The 27,019-nt window shown below is 47.9% G+C and overlaps 1 protein-coding gene across 14 annotated transcripts in view; it reads left to right on the top strand.

Moving 5' to 3' along the window:
- Positions 1–27,019, top strand: part of AGAP1 (ArfGAP with GTPase domain, ankyrin repeat and PH domain 1) — a 550,828-nt gene that overhangs the window by 236,936 nt on the left and 286,873 nt on the right. The window lies entirely within an intron of this gene.

The raw sequence follows: 27,019 nt of genomic DNA on the forward strand, positions 1-27,019 counted from the left end.
ACATGTATATTTCATGTGTTACCTATTTCTGTGTATTTACACGTTCGTGTTGTTCCGGTTAGGATAACACTTGTTTGTAAAAACACAGAAAACTGTTAACGAAGCCAATTAAAATCACCTGTGATCCCACCGCCTCCTGAGCAACATTTTATTGTTATGTCCATCTAGTCAGTCTAGTCGTTCAATACTTTTAAAACAAAATTGGCATTTTATTCTATATCCTTGTTAATAACCTGCTTTAAAAAGACCCGGGAGTAGTTTCTGCGTTAATTTCCACTGTGTCTTTATGGCTTCACAGCATTCCTTTCTATGCTGGCATCTGCCAGCCTGGATTCAGCAACCCTGGAGACAGAAGGCTCGTCTGGAGACTCACCTTCTCTAGACCCTTTCCCTAAATATCTCGAGTGCCCCGCTCCTGCTCACAGCATCTGAGGTTCTGACCATTAAATCAGGCACCATCAGCTGTGACGTTCCCAGCCCTGCCTGGGAGAGGTGCTTGCGGGGGGCGGGAGGGAGGTCCGGGTGGGCAGCTGCATCTCACGCTGCCTGTGTGCATGAGACATTAGCCTGTCGGGGCCCCCCTCCTGCATCTCTGGTCACCAGTGAACTGTGGTTACAAATGGGCCTCCAGGTAGGTAGACTGGAAGAAGAGAGTCTGTCTCTTTGGTGTGTAGATTCCTCTTGGGAAATAAAGGAATCGATACCATTAAATACATCGGACAAAAATTATACAGGACCAGATAGGCTCATTTTATGGACCCCTTTCTTTCTGGCAAATGACCCAAACTAAGCCACATTTTATAAAGATTCATTCCTAAATCTCATGTATTCATTTGTCCAAATACAAATCCTTCTAAAAAAAAGTTAAAAGCTTAAATTGAAGGACAAGTGGTCATTTCAGAATTTTATTAAAACTAATTAGAAAAGCTGGTGGATGTGGGGAAAAAGTGTGCCTTAGGTGGACTTCCCTCATCAGTGTTAGGAAAATGGCGCTTGAAGTGACAGGTTCCAAAGCTGAGGAATGTCTGAGCCACAGCCTGAGATGGTGTGGTTGGCGGAAGAATGGTCCCCCCGAAGATGTGCACGTACTAATCCCTGGAACCTGTGGGTATACCTTAAGAGGCAGAAAGGGTTTTACAGGTATGGTTAAGTATCTTCAGATGGGGCTTGTGGGTGTTCTGGTTGGGCCCTGAAAGCAGTTGCATTTACCTCGTAAGGGGGAGGCACGGATTTGAGTGCATGCGCAGGGGAGGCGACACGTGAGGACGGAGCGGAGGGGGTCGAAGGCGGAGTGATGCAGCCACAAGCCAAGGAACGCCAGCGGCCACCTGGGGAAGCAAGAAACAGGTTCTCCCTGGAGCCTCTGGAGAGAGCACAGCCCTGCCAGCACCTTGATTTCAGCCAAGCAGTACAGATGTTGGACTCTCGGCCTCCAGAGCTGTGAGAGAACATGTTTCTGCCGATTCCAAGCCGTCTGTTCTGCGGGGATGTGCTAGGGCAGCCCTCGGAAGCTCCTGCAGGCAGAAAGGGGCCGGGTGACTCGAGAAGGCAGGAGGAAAGTCCGTGTCTCAGCTGTGCCTGCCGTGGTGATGCAGGAGCCTGGGAAAGGGGCCTGAGGGAGCTGCCCGGGGCTCAGACGCCCACCGGGCACGTGCACACCCGGAAGCAGAGGCACCACCAGAAGCCGGTGCACGCGACACGGCTTTCTGCAGCCAGGAGGACGTGGGGCTCGTGAAGAGTGTGACAAGGACAGGAGTGGCTCTAAGTGGGGTTGAGGGCGAGAAGGCAGGACTCTGATGGGTGGAGCGGGTGACCGCGTGCTCGCCGGTGACCAGAGGCAGCAGAGAGCTCTGGTCTGCTGTCTGGTCTTCCCAGGGGAGTGATCCCAGTGGGCAGGGGCCCGAGCAGGCTCAGGCCGGGGCCAGGTGGTCAGACTGCTGGCGTTTTCCAGCAGTTCTGAAGGCCCCCGAGATCAGGGCTGCTTTACCTTAATTCTTGCTTCCCACTCCTTATCCCACTCCACCCTTCCGTCTCTCACCGGCTCGCCAGTGACCTTCTTGCCTAAGTCCAGTGGCCACTTTCAGTGCTCATCCCTCCCTCACCCGTCGACCTTTCCTTCTGTGACACCTGCCACCCCTCCTGGAGCAGCGACCCTCCCTCCACCTCTCCCCAGCCTCTTTCGTCCATGGAATGTACTGAGACCCCATCCTCGGCCACTGCATCTTCTCTCTCTTCGGTCCACAGCCCAAATCCATTCCATTGATTCAACTGATACAGTTTATGCACAAGAAGCTGCATTGGTACTTCTGCCAGGCACCTGTGAGAAATGGTGCCGAGACCCACCATTGGCATTGGCCCCTGTTGACCTCCATCAGCGTTTACTGAGTGCAGTGTGTGCACATGAGCACGCTCACTGCGTGACGCTGGATTCCTGTCCGTCGCCTGGAGGTGCCACAGTAACCCCAGGTCCACGTGACGCTGACCAGCCACGGTGGATCCTAGCCAGAAGCTACATGTTCAGCCTTAGCAGTGCCTAGCAGTTGGTATGTCCCAACTAGCCTTTTCAGAACCGGGAAAGGCATGCTTAAAACCGTGCAGCTGATTTGGGAGTTTGTAGACGACTAGAAAAGTATTTGAATGTGAGTGAGTCCAGGGTTCGGAATATTTTCCTTTCTTAGTTTTATTACATTTTGCATTTTATTGTTCAGCAGCTCTTCTACCTGTTTCAAAATAACAGGGAATTAGAGCGATTCATCCAGCGTTTAGAAAACAAACCACAGAACTCCGGTGGAATTATTGAACTAGTCTATTTAGAAGGTGGCTGAAGTAAATGGAACATCTAAAAGCCCAGATGTTTCTTATAACTTTGCTCATGATGAGACAGGCTGAGCCATCACTAATGACATGAGACACCGAGAAACTCCGATTTCTCTCGACGAGAAATTCCTGCTTAATCCCGTAAAGACAGCTGTATTGAATCGCTACCCGCCGATAGGCTTGGGAATTCAACAGGTAGTGAATTATAATCTCAGATGTTCCTGAGTCAGTTACCAAGAAACCATCGCCCCTGGGTGGCCCGGGGATGGATGCTGGGCTGGACCACAGAACACTGGGCTCCATCTTCATCTTCCCGCCGTACGTGACAGTTCAGCATCTCACTTCCTCAGCTTACCCACCTGTGGAGTGGGGACATTGTTCCCATTATTGCTTCCCTGTAGGGGGCGACCAGAATAACTGAAATGTGTCTGTGGCTAGCTCGGGAGGATTTTGAAAAAGAATACCTAGCGAAGAAGTAGCAGAAGGCCTCCCAGAGATGCGAGCTGGTCCCTCTCTGCCCTCAGGGAGGTCTCGGAGCCCTTCCGGGGTTGGCGCTTGTGCCTCACCCGTCCAGGAAAGGTGTTGAGACGGCTCTGTCCAGTTCCACCTGGATGTAGGCCAAAATGCACTGAGTCTCCTGTAACAACCTCTCCCCCTCTGTGTTCTGGACGCAGATTAACTCACCATAAATTTTAGTTCTTTTAAATAACACCGACTCATTCATTAAAGAACGGTTCTTGAGGACCTGTTAAGTGAATTGCTCGGTTAGTCACATTCTCCCCTATTAAAGGGGTGCGGTGGCAGGGGGAGGGGCGTCTCTCTGGGTAACCACAGTGTATCTACTAATTAACTGAGTCCCCCTGGTTGCCTTTCTTGTCCTCACACCTAAAAAAATGAATTCCTTCTTGAAAATATTGCCAAAATTCACTGAAGAGTTTTTTTCTTTCTGCTTAAGATGACCACCCCTTTATCCCACCTGCTGGTCATTTCCACCAATCGCTTCTTTTCTAGGATCCTTAGCAAAAATGGCATCAAGAGATAGTACGTAGTCACTAGTTACTACTTGAACAAAAGCTAAATTTCTTAGTCTTGCCCGTTCTGATATATTCTGCAATTAAACATCCAGACCTTTGAGCTTCTTTGTATTAAGTTTTGAAAAGAAAATTCAATTAATAGATACCTTTTGTCAGGATGTTACAGACATCCCCCGCCCCTGAATGTGGCATATGTCTAATTAAGAACCCATGGCTGGAAAATCCACAAAACAGCACTACATCCACCCCTGTTTTTAAGGGTCCTTAGTACTGTTACCTCCTTCTTTGGGTGAGGAGACAGGTGTCTGCGGACGGAGGGCCTGTAACTAAAGTGTAAATGGTACGGCTGAGACGTGGACGCACGTCTCTCCTGTTTTCAGAAACGACAGTGTCTGGAGGACCTCGTGCTCCCCTCAAAACATCGCCTCAGAACTCTCCCACATCAGCGTGGATTTGGGCATGACGAGTAGGCGATGGGAAAATGCGAGTAAAAAATCACAGCCTTCGTGTGTACAGCCTAAAAAATTCCTGATCGTAAAGCGAGCAGCGATTGAGAAATGTAGCGTTTAAGATGGAAATAACGCCAGGGCTGGAAGTGGAGCCCGGTGTAAATGCAGTAATTAAGATAGTTGTCAGGTGACTCCCAATTACCTTTGCTCCAGCAAGCTGCCTTTATCTTTATGGCGGTGCTCGGGTTCCAATCAGAGCTTTCAAATGAACTTATTTTGGTATTTTCGGTGAAGTCTCAGAAAACAGATGGTTCTAAAGTAATTACCGTTTTTCATCTTGGGAAAGAGAAGATGAGAGAGATGCGTGGGCAGCGGGAGGGAAACCCTAATGAGATGCTCTGAATCGTGGGCTGAGCCATTCATTCCCTCCATTCGCTCAGGTGCCCTGGGCTTGTCCCTGGGCCACAAAAACAAGGCCACCTGCACCTTGATAAGGGTACAGTTCAAATGTACGCGTCAGTAGGGAAGATTTAGAACTTCCTTCTGAGATTCGAATTTTCCTGGAAAGGATTCCCTTCCTGTCAATTCTGGGAACAGTCGAGGGGAAGTTCAAGTAGTTGTGATAAGAATAAGACGGCGGGTAGAATGCAGTGCTGGACAGAGCCGTGTGGTGGGCCAGCAGCCTCGTGGGGCAAAGGAAGAGGGTCAGAGCGCGGTGTGGGAGCCCCAGGCCATGCCCGGTGTCCGCGCACGGACCATTGATGACAGAGTTGGACCAGCTCCCAAACTGTAATCGGCCACCGTTGGGCACCAGGTAGTGGGGAGGGTCGCCCTCAGTGGGAGAAGATTTGCATTGATGTCGTCTTCATTTGAGCCCCGATGGCTGAAATAAGTTCCTTGAGCGCATTTTAAACCAGGAGAGATCAGATTTTACCAGGAGAAAAATCAGAGCTGCTCCCCACAGTCATGGATGTAATGGCATTCTTCCCATTGAAACAAGAGCAGCATCTTCGGGGCGAGTGTCCATGGAAGCGTAATGGACCTGTGTTTTCCTCCGTCAGCAGCCTGGGTTCTCCATCAGCCGGGAGGTCAGTGCTTACTGGTTTGTGAGGCTGAGAAGTGTCACAGTCCTTCCCCCGAGACAAGGGTTCGCCCAGCGTGTTCCTACTCACGCTCTAACTTGCTGCCCGTACTTTGCTGTTCTCAGTTTGCTCTGGGCTCTTGGGGCGGCGGGGAGAGCCCTTACTTTGTCTTAAGTTCTAAGTCCATGAAATTCATCAAGCAGTTAGTCTCCTGGAAGTATTTCAGAGACAGAAAAATGTTGGAAACGAGTTTTAGGAATTTGTGACGCGTTTTTCAAGGAACCAGGTAACGTGAAGGCAGCCTGCTGGCTCCTTTAAGCTTGTACGTTTCCCCGCGCCTGGGACCACCCTGTGCATCTGCTGACTTCTATCCGTGAATGGTTCTACGGTGTTTTCTGTTTCATAGGAAAGCGTAGACACAGGGCATCGTACAGCTGAGGAGACTGTGCTTTGTTTTGTTTTGTTCTGAACACATGCTAGATGTGAGACCCTCTTTGGAAATGATTTTACCTTAAGTTCTACGAGGGCAGGAAGTGGATCTGAGTCAACACGGTGGTCACGGTGTCCAGCGTACGGTAACTTCCCGTAATTGTGGTTGAATGACTAAGGGGGGCTGGCTGTGCACGCCAGGCGGGCATGGCCTTGCGTCCAGCCCTCCGGCCTCTCCCCCCGCCCTCTCGGAGGTCCCGCCGCCACCCACGCCGCTGGTCAGCAGACAGTGAGCCTGCTCTCAGCCTCTGCGTTGCGCTGTCTTCCATGCCCTTGCCTAGAATGGAGCTCAGACACGATTCTTTTCTGCTCAGGAGCCTTTGATGGCTCCCTGGCGACCTCGTTGGAGGTTTCCAAACTTGGTTGTGGCTGTGAGCCCCTCTTGGGAGGCGTTTCCCAACCTGAAGGGCAGCGGGCAGGGTGGATGGCGGCCCGGATCCCCGACTGCTTGCCCAGCACCTCCTGCCGCTAACCTGCATTCACTCAGGCAGCAGCTCCTTGTGGGTTATGAAGGGCCCCCCGTGTGCCTCCCCCTAGCCGCCCCCCCAGGTGGGAGTTCGGCAGGAGTGAGAAGCAGAGGACCCTCCCTCGGGGCTGACAGACACCTGCCTCCTGTCCCGTCCCTCCCTTTGCACACCTGTGGCCCAGGTACGCTGAGCTGCCACGCCCTTGCCCTGGCCTGGAATGCCCTCCACTGAGCAGAGTCCTCTGGTCCCCCAGACGTGGGCACCCAGCTCGCAGCCCCTCTCCTCGCCCCCCTCTCTGCCTTCTGCCCCGAGCGGGGAGCAGCGTCAGAGCAGGAGGGGGTGCGCCTCTGCTTGCCTCTGCGCCCATGTGCCGAGCCCGGGCCCCAGCCTAGGTGAGCTCTCGGCTCACCTGTGTGAGGGTGTCACATATCCTATGGGTGTCTGCTCGCTGGGGAGGACGGGCTGGATCCTGCAGAGAAACGAGGAAGTCAAGACAGAAGTGATTTCACTGGGCTCTTCTGAGCTGGAGGGATGAAATGAGCATAAGCGGGACAAACGTGAGAAAACTACGGTGCTGAAGAGTTCTATCCCTCTGTCCCGTTGTCTGTTTTTCTCTTTGTCTTAGAGACAAATGGGAGCTCCCTCTGTCCACCTGCAGCCTCCGCGGTGCCCCGGTTGGTTGAGCTCTTTGCCCTCTGTTAGTGCAAAGGATGATGCCCCTGCCCCCGCCCCTGCCCCTGCACCTGCACCTGCACCTGCCCCTGCACCCACCTCCAGGCGCGTCTCATCCCCCGATCCTGGGGACTGGTGTCCTTCAGCAAGTCATCTGAGCGTCCCCAAGCCCCCTGCACACGGGCAGACTCACACTCTCCTGTGGGTCTCCGATGGCTGTGTGGGAAAATGTCCTTGTTTCAAGAAGGAACGTGTTCTAAGTATTTAGAGCTGAAGGGAAATGATAACCTGCTACTTAATTGGTTCAGCTAATAAACACAGAAATAAGACAAATAGAGTAAAATGTTTGCATTTGTTGCATGTAGGCAGTGGGTTTACAAGGTGTTTATTGTATACTTTTCAGTATGCTTCCGCATGAACATGTTCTTAATAAAATGGATTTTTTTTTTGCTGTGGGCTGGGGGCTCGTTCTGTGATGCTCCTGGCTCTGTCCTGGCCTTGCTTTTCCTCCTCGCCCTGTCCCCTCTGACCTAAGATCTCTGCTTGCTTAAGCAGAGTTCAGCTCTCTGCCAGTGTCCCCGTCAGCTGTCTACGGGACTGCTCCTCTTGGGTACGGAGGGGCACGCAGGCTCCGCACCTGCCCCTTTGATCCTGGAGTCCCAACACATCTATCCTGTTACTGGGACTGGACAGCTGGGGCCATTCTGATCCCCCTCTCTGCTTTCCTTCCTGCGTGCGCTTCACCACGTTCTGTTGGTGTAACTGGCTGGCTCTCTGGTCACTTAACCTTGTGTGGTCACCACCAGCAGTGCCCTGGCCCAAGCCACTGCCCTTCCCACTGGGCCCCTCTCTGCACTTTTCCACTTTGTAGGCGTCCCCCCTTTCCCCCTCCAGTCCTTCTGCCAGGGCTTTTTAAATTCAGCTCTTATCAGACAGCACCTCCTAATGCCTTTCCGAGACTCCCCCAGTCTGTGAGTCCTGTGTCCCCCTTGCCCCCTGCACCCTCCTCCTACCTGCCCCATGCTCCTGTCTCTTCCACCAGATGCCCTCCTTGCTTCTTTGTCCTCAGAGTCCCTCTCTCCTCCCAAGTTCAGTCTTCAGATCGGAGCCCTGAAGTCAGGAGGCTGCCTCTCTGCTGTCCCCGTACCTGGGGCAGGGTGCCAGGTCTCTCAGTTAGCAGATGACAGTAGTCTGCTGTGAGTCAGTCATGGTCCAATGATCAGGTCAGGTCCTGACAAAGAATAAGGGCTCCACAGGCTCAGAGGTGATGGTCTGTCTGACGGCCGTTCTCCTCACCTGGACTGTGAACTCCCAAGAGAGCAGAGGCGGCGCCCAGACCAGTCAGCGTCCCAGCTGCTCTTCAACGTCACCCACACCCTGTGGTCCCTCTGCACGAGGCTGGCACGTTTCCTGTGCTTCCTGTTCATCAGATGACCTATTCCTCAAACCCCCCTCCCATGAGGCATATACAGAGACGGAAGCAGGCACAGGATGGCCAGGTCACCTGCCGGGGATCTGGGTCATCAGTTGCAGAGCTGAGATGGGAGCCCAGGCAGTCTAGCTCCGTCACCCACACTCCTCCCTGTTGCACGTACTGCCTTTGTAATTTGATCGATAAATATGTACCAGAAACCTCCATGGAGTCATCAGCTAAAGGAGCAAAGAACCCTCAGGAACTTGAGAAATCCTCATCAGAGGACTTGAAAAAGGAACTCCTGATAGAAGCATTGACGAGTTGTTTTCTCTTTTAAATAACAGCTTTACTGAGATACCTTTCAAAACCGTCAACGTTACCTGTTTATTTTTGATTTTGAGGTTTGGGCTTTTTGCTTCAAGTCTTAGATGTTCGTCACCTGAGAGCAGTTTGTGACTAATGGCGTCTACTTGCCGTACCCTATGAAGTATTTCTCATCACAGTTTATTCTCCGGAAGCTCTTTAAATAGCGTATGTGGGTGCCCTAGAATATGTCAGAACCCAGCCGTTCCTGAGATGCTCAGAAATATTTTCAGCCCCAGAGCCCAAGCCGCTCTGGAAGGTCGGGTCAATGACAGCAGGGGCCGCTAGATGGCAGTACTGCCACGGCCAGAGCCGCCTGTCCGTGGTTTCCTTCAGGGGAGATATCAACCTCTGCGCTTTGCAGACTGAAGGTGGTGAGTTAATGCGCCCCATCCATTTTAATTTGAAAGATACAATTAATTAACTTAGGTCTAAAGTGGATGTGATGGGACACTGGAAGCTCACGGCCGAAGCACGGTCAGCTCCTGAAACAGCGCGGCCCAAGGTTCCGAGTCCTTGCACAGCTTTGTGATGCCAGTGGGTGAAATCGCCACCAGGTCCACCGAGCGGACACAGTTTATAAAGTTTGCACCTGGTGGAAAAATACTTAGGTAGCCTGAATTTTTGTTAAGGGACTGGACCGCATAGTTTCACTGGAGAACATCTGATAGAACTATTCACATGAGGCTCAGAATATTGGTATCAACATGTCCACCCCAAAGGTTACCTGAAAAAGAAGGTGGCGGGTCCTCCGGAGCGGCTGCCCCACCCCGGGCCTGCCACCTCTCTCGATATAGTTGCGCCCACTTTTATTTCAAGAAGAGGGTTGATTTTTTTTTTTTTTCTTTTTTTTTTTTTACAGCTTTAAAAATAAGTTGAAGAATTTAGGTCTGGAAAAATGAATAGCTACAGGTAACCACGCAAGATGTTATTGGCAGATGCAGCAAAAAATATATTTCCACAGAAAATTGGATTTTGCGTATAAAGCTTAGTGATACTAATAAAGACACGTCATGACCAGTTTTAAGCCAAACAGACTCAAAGAGAGGTGGTGTCCGTGTGAATCTCGGTAGTTTTCTGTTTTTTTTGGAGAAGTGTCAATCAGCTTCGTTGTAGCGGGCGCACGACGGATCTGCTGCAGTCACTGCTGCCCCTTCTGACCGTGGGTAGAGTCGCTGGTGCCGAGTGATTTACAGTCTGGTGGCAAGGTGTGTTTATATTTAAGCTGTGCCAAGGTGTAGCTAATGAGAAAGATAAGAAATTTATAGTCCTCGGTGATTGATAGGATTACTGCCTTGGCATTAATTGAAAGCTGAGGGATCACAGCTGTGGGTTTCAATGCGGGGTGGGGGGGAAATCACTTCAAGTAAAGGGAAACGTTCTGATTTGCTTCTGAACATTTTAAAGATAATTTTCCCGCTGACAGTCTGGTCGGTGATAGACGCAGTTGCTCCTTACCGGGGCTTTTGGGTAATTACAGGGAGATAATTATGGTATTTGTTCTGTAACCTCCCTATGGTTAGTGGTTGTAAGTGTGGGGAAAATATTAAATACCGTGGAGTTTTTAAAATGGCTTTAGAAGTTTATGTGTAGAATAATAAAATTCTCTATGGTTACTCTTGGCTAAATATTCCCTGGACTATTTAAGATGTTGATGAGGGGAACCAAACCAATAATGTCAGAGGCAAGCCTGTGACATTAGATGCTGCCTTAAAATTCCCACCGACTGTGTTTCATCTGGGTATGTCTAAAGTAATCTCATAGACCTTCCCCAGCCTGTCACTTTTTAAATGTACCATTCTTGTGGAAGCTCGGTCTTGTGAAAATGTCTAAATTTTCCCATTAAGTGCTTAAAAAGTAATAAAACTACAGTCATTAGACTTCACTCATCAGAGCCGTATCAGTAGAAATATTCTTTGGTGCAGTAAATCTGAGCTAGGGTTCGACATTCATATCCCTTGGATTCATTCCCTGGAAATGGACGTTTGAAGGTAAATGGCTTAAGTAGGGCAGTTTAAATTTTTAATACAATCTTATTGTAACTGTTAGCAAATGATTAAAGTGCAAAGGGGCCTTATATGTTTTGCAAGATTTATAATAAACGCCCTATGATGCCTTTTCTGTGCTGAACTATAGACGTTATGACAGTTAAATGCTTGTAAAGGCCAGAAAGTCACAAATGAAGAGTCGAGTCTTTACTGGAGGCTAAATCAGGCTTTCCGAGCGCAGACGTCTTTTCAGGGGACACTTGTGAATTCCTGTCTTGTTAACGGTCTTCAGGTGCCAGGAAGCTGTCGTAGCCAGGTAGGACCCAGTGCGCCTCTGAGCCACTGCACAGCCAGCGGAAGCTGTTTGGGAAGATACACGCGGGAGTCTTCCCGTTACCGGTTTGCTTTGGGGGATGTAGATGAGTCTTCTCATCAGATGTCTTCTTCTCTGGTGGAATGCCTCTAGTCTGTAAGGAGTTCCTGAATTCCTTTTGTGGGATCCAGAGGCTTAAAGCCGTGACTCCTGGCAGCTGTGACCCTCTTCTTACCCTGTAGACCCAGTGACACAGTGGGATTCCTCTGACTGTCCACTGTTTGCCCGCTGGTGTTTGTGGACTTGGTTTAAGGCCTCTGACCGGACAGCAGGACTAGCTCTTCACTGAGGGGCCAGCCTCAGCCAGGGAGAGGCAAGGACGGAGATGGGCAGGGTGCCCCACCCCACCCGGGGCAGAGGCTGCAGTTCAAGGTGTAGAGCATGGAAGGCATCGTCTTCTCCTTCATGGGCCTGAAGTTCCAGCCATTGTTGGGTGGATTGGTAATACATTTGAAGGAGAGCTTTAGCTCCGATACATTTTATCTCCCTCATGTTTGTATATTTGCCCATCAAAAGAGAAATCTGTTTTAAAGACAGATATCTTTATCATCTTTTAGCATTTATATAATTTTTGTTTGGAGGAAGAAAATAAATCCCTGGATTTTCTTTTTTTTTTTTTTTAATAAATTTATTTATTTATTTATTTTTGGCTGCTTTGGTTGGGTCTTCGTTGCCGCGCACAGGCGTTCTCTAGTTGTGGCGAGTGGGAGCTACTCTTCGTGGCAGTGAGCGGGCTTCTCATTGTCGTGGCTTCTCTTGTTGCGGAGCACGGGCTCCAGGCGCGCAGGCTTCAGGAGTTGTGGCACGTGAGCTCAATAGTTGTGGCTGGCAGGCTCTAGAGCTCAGGCTCAGTAGTTGGGGCGCACGGGCTTAGTTGCTCCGCAGCATGTGGGATCTTCCCGGGCCAGGGCTCAAACCCGTGTCCTTTGCATTGGTAGGCAGATTCTTAACCACTGCGTCACCAGGGAAACCCCCTGTGTTTTCTGAACTTTCTTTGACAACGTCCTTAGTTAGTATGTTAAATTTCCGGGGCTGTCATTTGCCTTTTACTTCTGTGTCTCAGCCACAGATGGATTTGGGGTGTCAGCCGTGAAGAGGGAGCGTTCCTTTCCAATTACTTTCTCTAATTCTTATGATAGATAATGATTTGGGTTATTAACTAGCACACATTTGAGTCCTTTTCATCTATTCACGTTGGATTTCTTTTTCTCAAAATGAATTCCCAAAAGCTTTATTAGAAAAGCTTATATTGATATATAAACATACATGTCGTTAGTAGATAAAATGTCACATGTAGCAGTATCAGTGGAAGAATAACCTTCTTTCTCTGAATAACTTCATAAAACTTGCAGTCAGTTCCTTCTTTCTTTGTAGGTGTCACCCTGGACGGGTGCTGAAGTAGCGGGATTGTGTGTTTAATTTTTACAGTTTTCGACATTAAGATAACGTGTTAAGATAACGTGTTGAAGTTGCACTGTGACTTTTGCCCATGTTCTTAAGAGTCGCTGGGCATCCTGCAGCAATGGAATAGGCATCGGGTAAGAGGCCACTGTCTTCAGCTGTAAGTGCTGTGAATTGATGTTTTTATGTCATTGTTGAGTTTTTAACCTTTTAAACTGTTGGAATACAGATGATAACTTTTTGTGACCTGCTGCTGTGTGTAGGTGGAGGTGTGAGAATCTAGTCTGAGATTCTGTGACTTGTTTTCAAAGTGTCCACTGTGGACTTTTTGTTTTTTAATGCCATTTTTCTCAGTGAGTTTGAACCATGATGTCACCAAGGATAACATTGCTCAGTTTTTGTTAATGAGGGATATTTTCTTAGGGTGGATTAAAGGAAGCCTCCCATGTGTAGAAAGGGTTTTGAACTTACGGTCTGAAGAGTCATTATGACTTCTTACCTACAGCTGACACATATACCCGAGGTCAGATAAATTTAGAAGTAGGTTCAAAAAATATGGACAGTTTGTTCCTTTTTCATTCTTGGCAGGACCAGAGAAGTTCATGGTAATTAGGTGTTACTTTCCTTACGGTAGAAGATCGCCATCTTCTCGTAGGGACCTGTTGTGTTTCACTGGGAAGAGATGAAGACTCTGTAATGAGGATTCTGGTATTCAGTGTGGCAGTGCTGAAGTTAGTTTGAAAACTTGTTATTACGGATGTATCCACAAAACATGATGTCGAGTGAACAGAGGCATTCGTAGTAAATGAATGATTTCATTTATATGAAGGTCTACAACAGGCAAAACTAATCTGCACGTAAAAAAGTCAGAAGAGTGGTTTTGAGAGTGAGAGGGGCTGGTCGGAGTGGGTTTGGGGAAGGGGCACCAACCTTCTGAAGCTTCACAGTGATTTGAGTTACGTGACATTTGTCAGTTCATGGAATGGTACAGCTAAGATGTTTGCATTTCACAGTATGTACCTTCAATCTCAAAAGAAGGAACCTTAGATGGTTAATGCATGACAGTTAATTATGCACATGCTGAAGAGTGTAGCGGTGAAGAGCGCTGATGTCTGCCCCATATTTGAAATGCATCAGAAAATAAGATGGATGGATGGTGGGTATGCAGTAAGCCAAGTAGAGCAACATCTACAATTACAAAATCTAGGTGGTATGGACATGGGTGTGCAAGCTACATTTCTTTCCATTTTTTGTCCACGGTTATAAATTTGCGTTATAAAATATAGGGGGAAAGAAAAGCAATTGTCATTCCATTTAAAATACTGTTGTTGGGCTTCCCTGGTGGCGCAGTGGTTGAGAGTCCACCTGCCGATGCAGGGGACACGGGTTCGTGCCCCGGTCTGGGAAGATCCCACATGCCGCGGAGCGGCTGGGCCCATGAGCCATGGCCGCTGAGCCTGCGCGTCCGGAGCCTGTGCTCCGCAACGGGAGAGGCCACAACAGTGAGAGGCCCGCGTACCGCAAAAAAAAAATAATAATAATAAAATAAAATACTGTTGTCGGTATTTTGCGGTAAGGTGGGTCCAGATGCGCTGAATTTAATGTGAAGTACTTTCTCACAGGGGGAATGTGCAGTATTACTCTGAGCTCTTTTTTTCTTTTTTTTTTTTTTAAATGAGGCTTTCCAGAATTAAAATGCATGCATGATTCTTGCAAGAATTTCAATAATTCGTAGAAACCGGCAGTACCAGGTAGGGATAGTTTGACTTCCTCACAGTTTCTGAATCACAGCAGATTACAGATTCAGAAATCAATCGATATCCTCCGCCGGACTCTAATTAATACTTAAACATGATTAGTCACAAAAGTGAAATCTTGATGGCGTGACCTCAGGTCTTCTAAATGTAAATAAAATTAGACTTAGAGCCCTTTAATCACCTGGGGTGCTGTGAGTAACTCCAGTGGGAATTGATACACTTATTTTTTGTTGAAGAAAAGAAACTTGCAAAAAGTGTCTCCACACTGTGTACGTAACTCTTCAGTAACCGTGATCGATGGAAAAGAATGATCTACGATGCTCTTTTTAAAATTTCTTAAATTTAAAAAAAATTTTATTGCAGTCTAGTTGATTTACAACATTGTATTAGTTTCAGGGGTACAGCAAAGTGAATCAGTTATACGTATCTCCACTCTTCTTTAGATTCTTTTCCCATAAAGGCCGTTACAGAGTATTGAGTAGAGTTCACTGTGCTGTACAGTAGGGCCTTATTAGTTATCTATTTAGGGTGCTATATTAATTCTATGGAATCATATATCATTTCTTTACTTGGGCCCTCGAATTCATATAACTTAAATGCCTAATATCGCTGAAGTATCACAAAAGGCCAGACTTAGCCACAGGAATTGTGTGTATTGGAGAGGGTAGGGTTCTGGGTGGTGGTGCTGGGTAAATGATAGTAATTGATGGTTGGTGGGCAGAGCCTCACGGTGACTCAGTGCACACAGCCCTGTTGAAGACCAAGTGGAAATCTGTTTTGTCGTCTCATCCTTCTTCCTAATTGCATCACAATACATTGTATAATTCAACCTGTGTGTCACTGTCACTTCTTCCAAGGCATTTCACGCAAGGAGCACGGCGGCTGGCTTGTTATTAACAGAGCCGGGGAGAGAGGAATAATTTTCTCAGGTTCCAACCAAGACATCTTCTCCCCCACTTTAAGAAGAAAATGTCTTTTTTAATGGAGATTGTTGTAAGGATAATTATTCCCGGAAATAGGAAAACAGCTTCAGTTGTGATAGATAAGTCCATTTTTCTTGAAAGTTAAAAGGTATCTGTAGGAGAATGTGTTTGTGACAAATGGGGAGATTAAAGAAGTTTCTAAAACTCCCTTTTTTTTCTGTGAGCATGTGTCTCAACATAGGAAGCAAAGTAGACCTTCCAAATTTGGTTAAGGCAATATTAACCAAACTTTATTAATTTATTAAAGAGAAAACCAATGATTGTACTTAACTATTTGTCTCAAGGTTCCCGATTTAAAAATCCACTTGTGGCCTTTCTGTCTCACATATTTTCTTATTTTGGACGCTTTTCGTCTCCTGTTCCTCATTTATCTTCATCTCCTCATCTTAAATTTTCATGCAATTTCTTTAGCTTGAATAATCATTTTTGTGATTTTTCTTCGTTTGTTTTTTTGCGGTACGTGGGCCTCTCACTGCTGTGGCCTCTCCCGATGCGGAGCACAGGCTCCGGACGCGCAGGCTCAGCGGCCGTGGCTCACGGGCCCAGCCGCTCCGCGGCATGTGGGATCTTCCCGGACTGAGGCATGAACCCGTGTCCCCTGCATCGGCAGGCGGACTCTCAACCACTTTTTGTGATTTCATCATTTCTTTTGGTATCTCCTCTTTTATCGTGTTTTAAAATCCTTATCGCAGTCACCTTTTTCCTGTGTCACTTCTGTCTTTGTCATGGATTGTGTTCTTCCGGTATCACTACATTTATTTGCATTTATCCCGGGTGTTTCTTTCACTTGACTCATATAACTGTGTTAGTCTATTTTGTGACCAGTAATTTGGCCTTTTAAAAAAAATAGGGGATCTAAAAGGTGAGTCCTGTAGCCTTCCTGGTGCAGAAAAAATGGTGAGGAACTTCAGATGAAAGCATCCAGGGTACGCCGCCACCTTCAGTGGGTGTCAGAAACATCTCTGCTCCGGAATCATCAGCTTTCTCCGCGAGACAGCTTGATGAGTTGAGAAGAAGTGACAGGTTCATTTTTCCCCCTCTTTGTTTAAGCCATTTATCTTTTAGATCCTTGTCTGCCATCTAAATTGTATTGCCAATTTATTGGGATCTTCACTTGCCTTGTCTTGAAAGACACTGATTTGCATCCAACTTGAGAATAAGGGAGAGAGGAAGTTAATCATCTCGCGGCCTCTCGAACAGATTTGCACTGGGTTTAACTGTAGCATTTGGAATGTTTTCTAGTCCGAGTCTAGGTGCAGCTCTGTGTTCACCTGGGTCTTGGTGAGAATATCACAGTGCCCCAGTCCGGAAAGCTTCGCTCTTTGAAAGATCTTTAATTTATGCATTGGGCACATCTTTCTACATTTGCGATTAACCTAAGCTGCGTCCCCTGCTTTTAAACCCTGCTGGCTTGTATTAATTGATTATTCATTAAGCGGAGTCATAGTAATGAGTGTCCAGTGAGCATTGAGTAGGTGGTACTCACTCTTGTAATCTTATGCAGCACATCAGAGTAAAGCTCTAGGGTCAGGGTGACCAGTGGCGTTCCAGCCCCTGCCCAGGTCTCCGCACCTGTCAGGGGTGCCAGCTCCCGCCTCCTGGAATCTCCCTTCGCTGATGCTCAGAGCCCACGGCCAGCAGCAGCCCCCTCACTGCTCCTGGCTCGTACGTTCTCAGACTCCTTATCTTGTCCTGGCTCAGGACTGCGCCAACGGGCACACATGCACCCTTTGCTGCTGTTCTGCGGCCGAACGCACACCACGGTTTTCTGTTTCATCAGGGCCTGCCCTCATCCAGTTCTGATCACTGCCGGTTCCTCAGGCAGGACACTTCGATGTGCTTTGTGCTCCTGGTCACGCTTCCAAATTTTTCCTACTTTTTTAAAATTAAAATAAAAATTGAAATATAGTTGATTTACAATATTGTGTTAGTTTCAGGTATACAGCACAGCAGTTCAGTTATGCATATATATTCTTCTTCAGATTCTCTTTCCTCATGTGTTACTACAAAATATCAAGTAGAGTTCCCTGTGCTATATATATAGGTCCTTGTTGGTTATCTATTATAATGGAGTGTGTATCTGTTAATCCCAAACTCCTCATTTATCCCTCCCCAACCCCCCTTCCCCCCAATTTTTCTTGCTTTTTATGATTCCTCAGTGTCTATGTAGTATAGTCACAATTCATCAATGTTTCCCTCTTGAAAATTATCCCCACTTTGATGTCACAGATACACAGCTCTCTTCAGGGCGCTGTTAAAGCCCCGCAGCTGGTCCTGTGCCTGACACACTTGTTGAGGAAGGAGGCAGGTGCTGAACCTGAAACACTGGTGCGGAGTGAGAGGTTTGCAGCTTCTCCGCTAAGATTGCCAAGTGCTGCTTCTTGAGACCTTAGTGAAGGAAGTCATGGAGGCTGTGTGACCATCTCTTCTGAAGGGCGCTCTCACCGCAAGCGTGTAAGGCCTCCTGGTCCCTGGTTCCTCAGTGGTGTGGCCGGCAGGCCGGTGTGGACCCCACCGTCTCCCGCATCTGACAGGTTTCCCGGCACATACTAGCTGCTCCAAGATGTGATGAAGGAATAGATCGTGAGTGAGGGATGCCAGAGAGCAGAGGGAAGACGCCGCCCCGACCCATGGAAGGGAAAAGCCGACTCCACGTATTAAACTTAAGAGGGCAGACTCGTGGCCGGACCGAGAGTGTCCTAGGACCAGCCTGGGTCGCTGGCATCGATGCTGCACCCTCTGGCTCATGCACGCCTGGTCTCACCTGTGCCCAAGGGGAGGCAGGGGAAGGAAGGGCGGAGCCCAGATGTCTCTTTCCCCCCATTAGCCCTTCTGAGAGTCACCGCTCAGGTCTGTGGTGCTCATTTCCGTTTTGAGACCCCGGAGGCCCCCCTGGATCCAAGCAGCACAGGCACAAGTGTGCGCTGGGGGCCTCGGACTTGTCCGGAGCGTGAACCCATCCCTGAGTGGGGCCCTGATTCTCCAGGCGTCCACCAGGCATTGGATTTGTCCCAGATGCTGGGTAGTATCATGTTCTTTCCTCTGCACTCGGAGACGAAAACCTGGAGTCTGCACAGTGATGCAGAGGTGATGTGGTCTTAGATGAGGGTGCTGGTGGGGTCAGCAGGCTGGAGAAGGCACAGCAATGTGGGCGGTGCTGAGGGAGGACCCGGCGGCACGAGAGGAGGGAGGGCAGAGGGACTGGAGGATCCCTCAGTGTCTGCAGGTAGCGTCAGGAGTCTGGATCTGACCATCTGCTGGGCGTCCTGGCGGTGCACAGGGCCTCTGGGGCCTGCGATGCCGTCCCTGAGGGGACTCCAGGCAGGGCTGAATGGAATGCCTTCCTTCCTTCTCACGGAAAAAGGCTGACTGAAGCCGAGTCCAGCCCTGGAAGTGCCGCAGGCAAGACCAGCTGAAGGACGTTTGACAATACGGTGCTGGGAAATGTTGAAACTTAGTTGTTTGGAGAGCAGTGAATGTTCAAAATCCTCTGCGTGTGGACGCAGGAACCCTGTGTCCTTCGGAGGCCTAGAACCCCAGCAGGTGGTGAGCGTCCTGGCGCCTGCTGCCCACCAGCCCAACATCTGGGGCCGCTGGGACCCAGAGCTTCCCGCTGGCAACTCCACTTGGGGACTTGGTTTTAAGAGAAAATTGTGCTGTGAAGAAACGCATGAAAAAGGGATGTGGGTTTCTGGCAGGATGATTTGATGTTCCCCTGCCACAAAGAATAACTTTACATCAGAATTAGGTACACGTATAAAACACGTTGAATAGACCGTGTTTATTTCAGCATGAGTTTTTAAACATTTTATGTTTAAAAACTCTTGCACTTTCTCCGGGAGGAAAAGGGAAATCCAGCTGCCTGGGACATGGGAGAAACTTCCGCTCGTTGTGAAATTGTGAAATTAATGTCAGCAGCCATGACTTTGCTCCATCCTGAAGGTAACTGTTTATTACAGTCGGCATTTAAATCCCCCGATTAATAGGAGCAATTAAACAATAGCTTCATTTCCAGCAAATTAACAACCCTAATAGGTAATTGCGACATAAATGAAGATAAATTTGTTTTAATGCAATGAGATAAAAAGAACACAGGCAAGAACGGAATCTCCGATTAAGAATTCAGATGTCATTACTTCACGGAAAACTTGAAAGCTTCGCTAGAAGAAATTAAAGAGAATTTGGCTTTTTGACCATGGCCTGTCTTGGCCTAGAGGGTTTTTTTAATATAATAGAAATGCCATATGTTGTGCTCAGGGACACAAGGTAAGGGCAGAGCTTCTCGTTAGGTTTTCACTGACGAGGAACCAATAAACAAATGCATGGTGAGTGTTTCCTTTTCATGCACCCCTAAATTCATTTTATGGCCTGTTCAGTTCCAGGGTGTGTTTCCTTCCTTAATAATATTTGTTATAATTAGGAAACTATTCTGATGGTTTATAGTTTGTCCTGATGAAACGTGGAAGTGGTCAAGCCAGGCCTGTTTTTAGAATGATAAACGTGTCCATACGAAGGATGGTTTGGAAGGGGACAAGTCGGCTTCGGAGAGAGCAGTTGGGTGATTTTAAAGGTAGTGGCAAAAAAAGATGAAAGCTTTGCTAGAACGAAGATAATGAGCTTCTCCTTGCGGGTCGCCGTGCCGACAGGAAGATCTAACACACGTTAAAGAACAGGGGCAGCCTGTCTTTCTAAGGAAGATGGGCGTATACTCCGATTTAGGAACTGTAACTTAGAATAGGTTAAATGTCCAGATCTGCTTTGAAAGTTTTTAAACTATGGGGGTTTAGCTAACACTACATCAGTGAGCTCATTATACCCTTAGAATAACTCCTTTTGGTAGCTTTGAATCATCAAATGGCGTGTAATCAGCCTAGAATTCCATACCCCTTGAAAATATTAATCATGTGTAAGGGTAGAGTAACAGCAGTCTGAGACACGAGAGTCTCAAAACAGAATATCAGAAAGCCGGGGTCCTGCGTATAGACCACGGCCTCTCGGTCACAGTCCCCCCAAATCCCCCCCACCCTGCGCCCACCCCCCCACCCCCCCATGCTTGCTGTCTCCACTGTCCAGGTAGAGATCACTTGCATCTTGCAAACCACACAGACCAGGTGTCCCTCCAACTCCTGGATCTCGTCACTGGCCCATTAATAGCTTTGACGGCTCCCTGTTGCCTTAAGGATACGATCCACACTTTGCATACGGGATCCTTAAACGTGTTTCCAGCTGCTTCTCCACCCCTACTTCTCCTCATGTCCTCACCCCGTCCCCATTGTTGATCCATCTGTTCGTTCATTGACCCAGTTGGTGAGTGCTGATTGAATGTCAAGTCCATGTGGACCCTAGGGAGGTAAATGAGGCATCCCGTCTAGCATCTCGAGTCACGTGGAGGTCCGTGGAATTGGCCCATCGTCTTGGAACGTGAGCTGACTGTATTTTCCAATTGGCGGCTCAGTTTGGCAGGATCTCCGCAGGTGTGTGGGCCAGGCAGGGCTGTGGGTCCCTGTGGTTCACTGATTGTCACTCATCATCACACAACCCAAGGGGCCTTCGAGAGACCCCCTCCCCACTCCCCACCTCCCTCGCTCTTTTTCATGTTAATGGTTTTTCTGGCATAGCTTCCTCTATTCCCAAAACGTCATATGAAAACAAATCTAGGAGATGGGTATAGGATTACCAGCAACACAGGCCACACCTCCTTTAACGTTCATTAACTTTGAGAAAAGTTCCACTTCAAACTTTTTTTCATTCCTAAGTCACAAGTTCAGAACTACCTAGATAATGTGGTAATTAATTTCTACTTAATTAACAAGATAGTTTAACGATCACTCAACTGTAATTTAAAACTGAGTTGCGACATTAGGGGACCTTTTATTTGTTACTGGAAAATTTACAGTCCCTGGTGGTTTTCATTTTTTATGGGGATTTGCCTGGTTAGCCCTCCAAGGTTCTGATGGAAGAGCCTTTCGATGCGAAGACAGTTAATGTTACATTTGGGTGGTAGCACCAAAAATAGAACGATGGCGTGAACCCCAGCCTCAAACTGTGCTTTTCAAATATGTTTGTGGAGCAAAATGAGTCTCATGCTAGTTGATTTTCATTAAGTGTGTTTATTATAAACATTTAAAATATGACTGTAATAGATGTATCATTCATACTTAAATTCTATCTAACGTTGTCTACGCAGAACTGCCACCCCATGTTGGCCCCAATGGGCTACATAGAGCTTTTCCTAGTAGCTGAAGGATCGTCCTCTTCCTCAGAGTTGGCTTGATTCACACCAAGTTTCTGTTTGGCATCTACCTGGGACTCTGCGTCATCAGTCAGGTGTACATGCTTCCACAGTGCCATCCTGAGCTGCAGACCCCACTTCTCCCCAGGCCCCAGAGTCACCCGCTCCCCAGTGCAGCCCGAGGACGTGGGGCTCAGCTCTGCTCATTCCAGAAGGGGCTGTGTTGCTCATACAGCAGGGCTCACGTAGCGGAAGCTGATGCTGTATGGGGCGTCACGATGGGGAATGTTCAAAAGCAGATCATTACAAAGCTGGTTGATGAGTTAAGTCTCCTCTGCCTCAGTGAACTGGGGCAAAAGGGACGTGAAAGGGCAGCCAGTTTGCTGCCTGATGGAGAAGCCTCTGCTCCTTCAGGACCTGCACAGGGAGAAGGTTGGGTCGTAGGAGCCGAGTAAATAAGGAGTGAAGAAAGGATGGGGCAACAGGGACCACCCAGCAGAGCACTTGAGCAGTTCTCAGTGGTCCTGTCTCTGGTGAAACCTTGGAGCTATTGATGTGAGATGCAGAGGGCCTTGCTCCTGGCTTGGGAGCTGCATGAGGCTAGAGACCAGGTCACATGCCTCTTCCCGTCTTCCCTTCCTTCTCTGGGCCCATAGGTGGCTCTTCAGACGTTTCTGTTAATTGACTTAATTCAAGTAAATCATTTAAACCAGAGAAGATATCTTGCTGATTAAATTACTAACACTCATTGGACTTTACCAAGAATGTCATAATCGTTAATGAAATTTTAAAAAGCTTAATTTAAGTGCTTAATTGTGGACGTTACCGATGCCAGGTGGTACCATGCAAGAGGAGTGTCCAAGACACCCCCGTCCTGGGGCCTCGCCCTGTGAGTAGAGATCAGGAGGCCAGGACCTGATGTGAACGATGACGTGTCTGGTTGGGATTATTGCATAATCGCTTACTGCACAGTACCTATGCACCAGGCACTAGGGATTCGGGGCTGAAAAGTAGAATTGCAGCTCTTCAGCCTGGCCCTGACTGTATGTGCGTGTGGGCGTGTGTGCGCGTAACTGTGCAGTGGTTCTCAGTCAAGGCCTGGGTGAAATACGGAGCTGGTTGTGTCCGCACCTTTGGTATTTGGGATGCGGGGTCTCCATAGAGGAAACTGATGGTTAGAGAGGAAGGCTTGCCTAGGAGACGTGATGCTCGAGATACGGATTCTGAGAAGGAATTGGCCATGAAGAGAAGGAGAAGCATGTCTGGGCCGTGGTGGCAACTTGTGTAGCGGGATTCAGAGAGCACACGTTGTGGCATCTGCAGTGGGTTCTGTCCGGCTCGGAAGTGGGCAGTGAGCCTGGGGGCCGGCAGCGAGGCTGGAGGGAGGCCGTGTCCGGTTGGGCGGGGACCCTTGTCCTCCCTGGGGTTCGGAACCCATTAAGGAATAAGACCCTGGAAGATCGGATGACTACTTTTTATTGGTAAAGCTGTCCTGGGAAATGAAGCTTATCTGGGCTTCCTTCTCTGGGAACCAGAATCAGACAGACTTGCCCATATGGTTCCAGGCAGCGTGGGAGCCCCAGACCGAAGGGATGGAGAAGGGACAGCTTGTCCCAAGCCGGCCATCACCTAAGTCACTTGTCAGTGGGTCGGACCTTCACTGGAGGGCTTGGGAAGAGGCCAGGAGTGTCTGGGTCGTGGGAGCCGGGATGCATGGGAAGTGATAACAGGAGGGGAGAATCCACCCCTCCCAAGCGTGAAAGGGCCCCATTTTGCTGAGAAATTTCGGTTCTGACGTCTGTCTGGTGACGGGAGCGTTTGCAGAACTTTGAGCGGGACAAGGCCCGTGAGAGCCACCTTGGCGGAGGTCGCCGTGCAGTGTGTCCCTTGAGTGGCAGTGAGGAGAGGACAGCTTTGGAAGCTGCTTCAGAAACCAGCCACAGGCAGACGAGGTTTGGGTCAAGACATTGGCAGTGAGGGTGAACTGAAGAGAAATTCCGGTGGCAGAATCGATCTATTCCGTCTCCTCTGTCCCTGCCCTGGGGTTGCTCGGGGGGTGCGGAGTTAGAGGCGAGGCCCAGGTTGGGACACGGAGGTGCCTCCAAGGGCAGGTGTGGCGCTGGTTATAGGATACACGGTTCTAGCAGTAGGAAGGGCACAAAGCAAGGCTACATACAGATTGGGGAGCCACAGGCATGGAGAGAAAAGGGCCAAAGAAGGAAGCCTAGAAGCGCCCACGTTCAAAGGACCGGTGAAGGAGGCTGAGAAGAGGTTCCAGCCAGGGGAGGAAACACAGGAAGGTCAGCGTCACGGGAGGAGGGACCATCAGCAGTGCCTAGGGCGGCCCAGAGGCCAAGGAGGATGCGCCTGGCCTCCAGTTGGTCACCAGCGACCTTGGCAATGGCAGGTCCAGCCAGGGGGATGGAGGCGGAAGCCGGGTTGCAGTGGTCAGCAGAGCAAGGGAGAGTCTGTGAGGGGACAGGGCCAAAGGGTACACCGTCCCTGTCCTGGGAGCCGTAGAGTCTTGGGGGGGGGGGGGTGCTTCCTTGCAGGTGGCAGTGTTTGGTGCCGTCATGGGGGCCGACAGAGTGTCTGAACCCCTGTTCTGCTGTCGGTGCCCCCTCTGCCTTGTTTTCCCAACTGCGAGGATTAAATGACTCAGTAGACGGGAAGTGCAGACCGCTGGCCCATCGTTCAGATGTAAGGGACAAAGAAGGGGGGGGGGAGGGGGGCGCCCCTAGTTACCTGGTGAGAGGTGGGCCTGACTCCCTTGGTGTGACCAGATTCGTTCTTTCTGCTCCTCCTTTAGTGCAAATGATCTGAGAAACAAAGCGGAAGCAGAAATCGGGCATTAGGCCAGGATTTAATGAGGTCTTATTTGCGAGCTATCTGAGAGTCTTATCTTTACACACTAATTAAAAGATGCCATTTATCATCTATCCAATAGAGAATTTAAAATTTGTGGGGAAAGTAAACGTATAACTCGCTTTTCTTGTTGCTTAAGTTTGTAAATAGACTTCTTTCTAGTTGAAGAATGGAAATATGTTTATGAAAGTATACTTAAGGGTACGGCTGAAAAAGAATGATCTCAGAGTCATCACCCAGGTCAGGAAGGGGCCACTGCCAGCCCCCAGGAGCCCCTCATGCCTCTCCCAGGCACCAGCAGTTTGCTTGCTTGGTTTTGAAGTTTCTACAGTGTAATTACAGATATGGTTGAAGGGGCTCGTTAAAGGGTATGTTTTATCTGTTACCCAAATAAAATTTCAAAATCGTGGAGGGAGTCATACACATTATCCATTCATTCATTCATTTATACTTGAAGGTATTTGAACATTTTTTGCCTTCCAGTTTTACTGAGATATAATAAAATATCTATGTAAAATAGATACAAAAGTGAAGAAATAGAAGTTTTTTACCTTTGATGAGAACTCCTAGGGTTCACGCCCCTAACAACTTCCATGTATAACCTACAGCTGTGCTAACTGTTGTGCGTTTATCATGCACATCACATCCCTAGGAAGTGACTTTTAAAATGACACCAGGTACTAGCATTGCCATATCAGGTTAATGGAATTGGCGGGGTGTCTGGTAAAGGAGCACATTTTCCGTATCTGCCAACGACAGCATTTCAGACCTAGGCTTAGCGCCTCAGGCAACTTTAGAGGAAAGCAAGTCACCAACATAGGAAAAACATCACACCTCGATGACAGAGTCCAGATTCTTTTAAGGAATCTCAAGGGATTGTGTTTCTGTTTTCTCATTCGTGCATTGCATGTATTTATATAAAATACGTGACGTATTCATTTGTGGAATGATCCAATGCAGACAGAAACTCAGTGATGATAAAAATTTCCCAGCCAGTGTAATCTGGGGTGTAAGTAATATTCATGTTCTAAGTCTCCTGACATTTAAATGTTCCAAATCTCAGGAAAAGTTGATGATTATAGTTACAAGAGAACAGCGCCTCCCTGCCCCTGGCATCCCGTTTCCCTTGAGTTCTTATTGGGGCGCGGGGCCCTTCCACTCACACAGCCCAGCCCAGCCCTGTGGCCCTCAGTGGGCCAGGGGCTTTTCACTGTGGAGGAGAAGGTGGCCCAGCCTTACAAAACAGTCCCCTTACCTCCTTTTCCTTCTTAAGTCAGATACTACCCCCACTTTTATGGGTGATCCTGTAACTCCTAAAGCAGTCTATGTATTTTAGAACAAAATATTTGTAACTCATTTCCTTTCTTCCATGTGTGTGTAGACATAAAAATTATGGGGAAATACAACAAGTAGGGTTGAAGGTTCTAGTTAAATTTGAAAGAATGCTACCAGTTATTAGCAGTTGTGACTTCGGGTTTTTTTTAATAAATGTGGCCAAGCAATAATTCAGTGGACAGAAGAACCGTAGTACTTGACGTGTGGTTCACGCTTTACACAGCCCTGTTCTGTGAGAGGGTTTAATGGGAAAAGGTTCTCTCTGCCCATGAACTTGCTCTTTCTAGCCTCCACGTGGGAAGGAGGGAACATTGATTTGCATTTGGAGTTTCATAAAATGAGGATTTTAATAACATATTTGACTTGTCTTAGAAAGTTTCTCAAATCTCCCCTTAGAGTAGAAAACACTTATAGAAAATGTCTATGAAGTTCTCCCAACAGCTTAGCCCTGTTTAATTCTGACCTTTGTGTTTTTTCTATGAGATTTAAGGTGAAAGTCAGTATGGTCATCCGACTGAATAGTGACTCTGAGGCCAGGAGTAGTTGAACACAAGAAAACACCTTTTGCTCTTTTTCAGAAAAAAGAAAAAAAAATAGAAGTAATTTGGCATTCACCCAAACAATCATGATTTTAAGTTAATTTACTTTTGGTTTGGGGATTTCAGTTCACCTATAAGACACGTTTTGCGGCTGTTGGAATCTGATCTTAGGTTTTAGTTTTGAGTTCACATAATGATTTTTAAAATATTCTAATGTGCGTCTTCAAAGACCCCAGATCGATACGCCAATGGTTTTGAAATGACAGAGTGTTGCGATATTCCTCTGTAATTTAAACGTGATTAGCTGATGAAGGTTATGATCAATACACTACGGGAGGATAAATTAATTGATATCGTCCTTTCAGGATGATAAGGGGCCTATCGGAGGTGGGATGTAACTAATGAAGCTGCTTCTTCATCTCTGTGAGCCATTTTTTATATATTGTATTTTCACTTAATCATATTTATACTATCATTCATTTACATGAAAGCCATAAGCTGTGGACAGACCAGTTCCTTCTTAAAATTATGTTCTTTTGGAGAAGAAATCATCGGCGGACACTGTGTGTGCTCCTTCTGTAACATAAGCTATTGCTGGGGACAGTGGTGTGTTTTCCTTTGCGTGGGTGTTTTTTAAATGAGCAACCTCTCTGGACAAAGATAAGGATTGAATATCATTGAACTTAATTACAGCTATTCCCCAAAGACACACATCTATTCACATAAAAGCTGTAGTTATTCTCCTGTAGTGACACCTAT

This window comes from Orcinus orca, chromosome 7, assembly GCF_937001465.1.
Source record: "Orcinus orca chromosome 7, mOrcOrc1.1, whole genome shotgun sequence".
In the NCBI taxonomy this organism is placed as follows: Eukaryota; Metazoa; Chordata; class Mammalia; order Artiodactyla; family Delphinidae; genus Orcinus; species Orcinus orca.